This window comes from Dipodomys spectabilis, unplaced genomic scaffold, assembly GCF_019054845.1.
Source record: "Dipodomys spectabilis isolate Male_0828 unplaced genomic scaffold, ASM1905484v1 ptg000567l, whole genome shotgun sequence".
Taxonomy (NCBI): Eukaryota; Metazoa; Chordata; class Mammalia; order Rodentia; family Heteromyidae; genus Dipodomys; species Dipodomys spectabilis.
The window spans coordinates 2,934,151-2,941,399 of record NW_024871244.1 but is presented as its reverse complement, the minus strand read 5'-3'; positions in this window follow the sequence as shown (position 1 = coordinate 2,941,399).

Genomic DNA, 7,249 nt, shown 5'->3' with positions numbered 1-7,249 from the left:
CCCTGCTTTCACTATATTTGATGGTATAATTTGTGGAGGAGATGGGGAAAAACAAGTCGTTTAAGGATACAGGTGGACCTGATGCTACTATGAGAAGTACAAGTTGTTATGTCAAAAGCGATCTTTACAACTTTGGTGCGGGGGGTTGTGTGGGGGTTGGGGGGAGGCTGGGAAGGGTTGTGAAGGCTAAACAAAGAGGAGGCTGCAGTGCTTGATAGGAAATGTACTGATTATCTTGCCAATGTGGTTGTAACCCCTCTGTACAGTATGTTCACAAAAAATAAATAAATATATATATAAATATGAGAAGAAAAAAAAAGATAAGAAAATCCTCAAAAGGAACCTAGAAAACACTCAGAATTAAATGAAATTCAAGTACATTAGCCTGGATCATTATGAGGCAAATTAGGTGACCATAGACCGACAGAAGCACAAGACAGAAATACTGCCATCGTTGCTAACCACAAATGAGGCCAAGTAGAGATCCTGATGCTGCATTAAGAAATGTGGACATAAAAATTGAGCTTGACCTGATATAAGAATGTATTAGGCTGAATTACATGTCAATTATAAGCTTTGAAAATTGTCTCCAGAAATTCAAAGCAACAGAGAGAGAAAGAAAGAGTAGTTAGCAGAGAAGACGGAGAAGTGCTGTCATAGATGAAGCCAAGAAAAGTGAACAGGAAACTATCAGGTTCAAGAAAGAGATTATTACTCTTCAGAAAGAGTTAAAGGGCCACATGCTCTGATTGATAATGCTGGGGAAAGGGAAAGAACATTAGGAAAAAAAATAGAAGGGCTAAAAAAAACATTTGAAATATCTGTCACAAAATACACTGAAGTGGAAAACTAGAAAGAGAAACTTCTAGCGTAAAATCCCCGAAAGACTGCTGAGATCTTCACCATAAATGTAATGCAGAAACATCATGTCTCAATGGAACTGGTGGAGGTGGGAAAAAATACCTTGCAATAGCACCTTTGTGAACTTAAGGGAGGAGCTGAAGTGCAAAGGTGTAGTGAGAAGGAGAAGCAGTTGGCCAGTCAAGGAACTCTCCTGTGACCCTGCCAAAACAGTTACAGTTTAAGGAGCACATTGAGAAGGAGAGTGGGATTTTGAAAGCAAGTTTGAGAGAAAAGGAGGAGAATAAAGGAGAAGAAGTCTCCAAGGTTCAGAGTACTGTACAAGAGTTAAAGAAACTAGAGACCTTAAGATACAGGGAAACATCTGAGCTGATCAGGTGGTTTGGGAGATCACTCTAAAACCAGTGGGATTTCCAGAGCTACTAGTCATTAAAATTAAAGGAAGAAGCAAAAACAGTTCTAATAAGTGTGCAAATGTTGACACTGACCTTATGAAAAAAGCATACAGGCTCAAGCTTTCTGTCAGTTTACGTGTAGATATTTGTACCCTGGTAAATTGCCCGAGGCCACTACCTAAAACTGTTCTGAAAACCAGTGGGGCCTTAGCGTGACAATACATTGTAAGGTGTGTAGGTAATTTCCAACAGGTAAATGCTGAAAAGCTGGAACTTATGGAAAGAATTCTTATGTGAGGAACCTCAGATGGTGAATTTGGGAAAGTGGACTTCACAAAGGTAAAGCCTGGAAAATATGGGTATCTATTAGTAATAGTGGACACTTTTTCAGGCTGAGCTGAAGCATGTTATAATTCCTTGATTTGGCTTACCCTTAGCTGTGGGGTCCAAAGATGGCCCTGCATTCATGGCCCAAGTTCTCAATTATTCACTAACACTCTAGGAATAAATTGGAAGTTACAATCAATTTATATAACTCAGAGTTCAAGGCATTAGAAAGAATGAATATGCCCTCAAAGGAAACTAACTAAATTAAATACAGAGACTGTCCATGGCTAGGTGAGCCTCCTCCACTTTGCTTATCTTCGAGCAAGATGTAGCCCTTATGTTAAAGGATTTAATCCCTTTGAAATATTTTAGGGTGGACCACCCCCTTTGGTTCCTAAACTTCGGAAGGCTATGTTAACAGAAATGTCTAACTACAATCTGCAGGCTTTACAACATATTCTTTTATCGACCTATCCTTTAGTAACCAAGGACCACCAGCCACATAAGAAAAACTCCACCTGAAGTGGAGGGGCCAAGATGGCGATGGAACAGCAGGAAAACACCACAGATCTCCCCAACGAAATACAGAGTTTGGATTTCAATGCTCTGTTTCTGCAAGTGACCCACAAAAAAAAGGCGATTACTCAGAGAGATACAGAAAGTGAAAAAAGAAAAGGGAAAAACCTACACACACAGTAAAGTGGGAAGAACCTTCCCCCACCCTTTGTTGGTGATGGGGCTCCCTGCTGAGCAGCTTAAGTGGTGGAACTTTGTGCCAGGTTGCTTAAGTGTCCTGGCTCTGGACCCTCGGAGGACCACACACCCACAAGCATCCCAAGGCTCACAGAAGTCTCCCAAGGTCCAGTGCCAACCCAGAGAATACAAACTGAAATCTCAGAAGACAGAATCGGCATGAAGATTCCCCTCAACCTCCCTGGCATGGCACCTCTGCCTGGCTGGTGCAAGCAGACCAACCCAGTCAGGATCAGCAGCAGCTGTCAGCAGTGGTGAACGACCCTAGACACGCAGTGTGGCACCTCTGTCCTGCTGGTGTAAACAGCCTAGCCTAACCTGGAACAGCAGCAGCAGCTCTCAGTAGTGGCAAACCATCCAGACTTTGTGCACAATGCCTCTTGGCACTAGCCCACAGGAACAGCCCAGACCAGCCCGGGGTGGCAGTGATAACTGTGGCAGGGACAGCTGCAGTGAACAACTCCAGACCCATGCCGGTTTGTGCCTCTCCATACTGGCCCGCATAAGCAGCCTAGCCTAGCCTGAGGCAGCAGCACTGGTTAACCCCCTGACTAGTGGTAGGGTGGAGCGCATCTCCATACCGGCTTGCATAAGCATCCCAGCCGAGCCCATGGTGGCAAAGGTGGTGAACAACCCCAGACATGACGCAGGGTGTGGGGCTGAACAACCCCAGAAAAGCCTTATGAACTTTCCTGCCTGGTCTGGCTTTGAACCTGAATACACAGATCTGAGCCTCCTGAGTAATTACAATTACAGTCATTCACACCAGCAGGGTCTAACTCTTGCCAACCCCTTCACTTTTTCTACAATAGATCATTTCTTAGTTCATACAAGGAATTTAAGTAAATACAAGAGGATTGACATAATACCCTGTATTCTATCTGATCATAGTGGAATCAAACTAGTTCTCAATAACAAGACATAAAGTAGAAAAAACTTAAATGCATGGAAATGAAACTGCACTAAGTTGAACAATACTTGGGTCACAAAAGAAGTTAAGGAAGAAATTAAAAAGTTCTTACAATTCAGTGAAAATGAAGAAACATCACAAAGAAACCTATGAGACCCAGCACAAGCAGTCCTGAGGGACAAATGTATTGCTTTCAGTGCACATATCAAGAAAACAGAGACCAATTAACAATCTTATGATACAACTAAAACTGCTACAGAAACAAGAAAAAAATTGAACCTCAAGTTGCTAGACAGAAAGAGATAACCAAAATAAGAGCTGAAATTAATGAGATAGAGATTGAGAAAATTATAAATAAAATTAATAAAACAAAAACTGTTTCTATGAAAAAATCAATAAAACTGACAGACCACTGGCAAGAGTAACTAACAAAATAAGAGAGGAGACCCAAATCGATATTATCAGACATATCACAGAAAAAATTACAACAAATATCCAAAACAATCATAAGGAAATAATTCCAGACTCTATTCACAAAGGAAGGAAAACCTAGCAGAGGTGGATGAATTTCTACAGAAGTACAAATTGCTATCCCCCCTTTCCTTTTTGGCCCTGCTTCTCCACCATGTATGGTGGGGGCAGCAGTTCGGTAAATAAACTTCTTTTCCTGCCTTCATGGTGTGTGGTATTCTCTTCACAGGTTACTGAATGAAACCTAACTATTTAATATTACATTTGATGCTGTGACTCAGATGATGTTTTGAGTTGGAAATGTTAGAATTTCTTAACCACTTCTTTTCTGTGAACTAAACTGCCTTGAGACACCACGCGAGACTTTTCACCAATACCATTGCTGGCCTTCACATCCACGTCCACACCACTTCTCTTCTCTGGTGAGTGAAACTACTCTCTACAGCTCTCTGTTGCTCAATCTCTGTTCAGATGTGGCGACATGCCAGAGAGCTCCTATGGCCTTTAGCTGAAAGGCTGTTCACCTCTGAATCCGAGGATGCTTGGTTAAGGGGTCTTGGCCATTTCTCTCTAAAGCTCTAGGGGAAGCAGGGACATCGCTTCTGCCTGGTCAGCTCTCCTTCACTCACCAGACTGACTCTCCTACACATTTAACAGGGTGCTACGAGTCATGCCCAAGCCATGAAACCCCTCTAAAATGCCTCCTGCGCTCCCTGGATAGCCAGAGCACCTAATTTTTTTATGCTTTTCTCAGATTTAGACAATTTTTGCCTCTGCAATGGTAAATGGTCAACACTCTGTTCACTTTCAGGATCTCTTTGCTCTCTGTTAATCATGTCCAACTTTCTATAACTCTCCCTGTCTTTTCTACAACTATTTGTATTGTGCCATGAAGCGAGGGACATGGGCTGGGTCCAGGGGACCCATTCTAGGTTCCCTCTAAAAGGCTAGCCAAACTAGGCTTGATTTTTTTGTTCAGGTTTTCTTTGCATTTTTTTAGAAATTTGTCACCTTGAGATCGCCATCTTGGCCAAATGGTGGGTGAAGGATTTGACCCACTCCAATCCTTACCCTACCACCAAGCTTTCTTCTCCTCCATCCATCTATTCAACTGTGCCTTGCTAACAAGTTGCTCTTTTCACAGACTCTGGTAACTGAGGCCCAACCATCTGATGTGCTTTGTGAGCAAAGATGTCTAAACATTGTTGTCTAAAATTTTAGGCTTTGAGTTTTGTCTTTTTTGTTTTGTGTTGTTTAGGCTAGTACTGACTACGTGATTCTAAAATATTGGGCATATCTGTGTTAAGATTCTCCCATCTAACAAGTTTTATCATTGCAGAATATTTGGTCAATTCTTGATAAGGACTAGGTAAGCTCTACTTATTCTATTTAATCTCCTTGTTTCTTTAATTGGAAATAACAAAGGGTTTTCATGACAAAAGTTGCAATTCAAATCCAGCCCGGGCTGAAAAATCCCTAAGACTCCATCTCCCAACTAACCTGCAAAGAGCCAGGCTGGAAGCTTGGCTCGAGCCTCTTATCTCCAACCAGAAAACACTGCAAGAGTTTCTATAACTCAAAGTGGTAGAGTGCTAGACTTGAGCAGAAGTGCTCACGGACAGTGCCCAGGAATTGAGTTCAAAGCTCCTTGAATACCACCTGGGACAAACCATCCCACCAATGACACTTAGGATTTGGTAAGAAGGAATCAAGGATTTGATTGGACATGAAAAACAGTGGGGGATACATAAAGCAGCATGGTCCTAATAATGAGCAGGGCCCACTAATCGATGTTGCCCCATGACCTGGCCCACGGGAGTGCATGGGGCATGCCACACAAGTGAACAGGGCATGCTGCTGGAGGGGGTAGGATATTATCCTCACATGATGAGCTGTGAAGAATTGATTGGGGAACAGGCAGTTTGTGAAGTGATGGTTGAAAACTGTTAGGTAGGAGACCCACTGGAGTGATGGAGGGGTTGAACCTATATATAGGCTGCATGGTCAAAGCAAAGGAATTGGAGAAAATCAGGGGAAGACCTGCAATGAAGGAAATGGTGAGACAGCAGGAGGCGAAAGACCTGGGAGAAGAGGAATTTGAGGGCGAGCAGGAGGGGAAGGAAGCCAATTGGCCACAAGGCCAGAGAAGTGTAGTGGAGAAGCCTAAAGAGAAGAAGGAAGTGATGGAAGGGAAAAAGGGAAATGAAGGAAAGGTCTTTAAAGAAGGAAGGAATAAGGGAAAAGGAAAAAGCCTTACCTATTGAAGTTTGGAGCATGGAGATGGTAATTTGGGTGTTTTGCAAACCAATTAACTATGCCTATTGGACGTCTGAGGTTTGGTGGTTGGGGCTGGGCTGTCACTGAGTGTACGGCTGAAGACAAGATAAATGCACGCCCAGTTCTAGTGTAAATAAAATTATCTTCAATGTGCCTCGGATTGCCTTGTGTTTCATGCATTATAAGTGTACAAGTTCACATGTTAATAGTCTCAAAGGCCACGATTTTTGTAAAATGTTATGAGGTCAAAATAGGTTTGAAAAACCCAATGGAACAATGATATCACAATGGCAATATGATATCACAATATTGAGTGATAATAATATTTTGATGTTATACTTAGTTGGTGATGCCATAATGGTGATGAGGTCACAATAGGTTTATGATGTTATAATAAGTAACAATAGGTTTTTTTTGTGAAAATACTGTACAGAGGGGTTACAATTACATGGGCAAGATAATGTGTACATTTCTTATCAAGCATTATAGCCTCCTCCTTTGTTTCCTCTTCCCATCCCTTCCTGTGGAGAGCTGCAGGGTCCGTGACCAAAGATGGCGCTGGCTTCCGCCTTCTGCCTTCCCGATGGCGAGTGCTCGCTGTGAAAAACAACTCCTTATATGGCTATGGCTTGGCTACTAGCTTGCTTCCGTGTTTGCGACCCTATTTGTATATGCCGCGTGGCACCTCGGGATTGGCCATCTAGGAGGCTTATAACCGGAGCGCGGGTGCGGGGGAGGGAGAAGCTTTCAGAGAGAAGCTTGCAGACAAGGTTCCTGAATAAACTGCTTTGAGAAGAATCCCGGGTCGTGTCTTCCTTGCTGGTCGAGGCGGTCGTGACACCTTCCCATACTTACCTGGCAGGGGAAATACCATGATCACACAATACATTTATGATGTCAGTTATGATGTCCGTTCCGCCCAGGAGAAAGTCATCCCACCCAGACTGCGCCCACAGAGAAGTTACTTTCTTCACCAGTTAAACACAGCCAGAGGCTACCCCTCCGGATAACAGCCTAGACAAACAATTGAAATTCAGTAATCATAAACCCCGAGAAAAGCTCCAAGCTGGGCTCTGTGAGGGTCTCAGGATTTAACCCCTCAGGGAAAAGCTACTGTTTGCTGAAAGACCTCAACCCTAAACAGAACCTAGCCTCATCACAACATCTCCAAATTAGAGGAAACAGCCATCTTCCTCTTTTGTGATACTCCAAGCAGATCTCCCTCCCACTGAACTAGCCTGGGAGGAGGATGAAA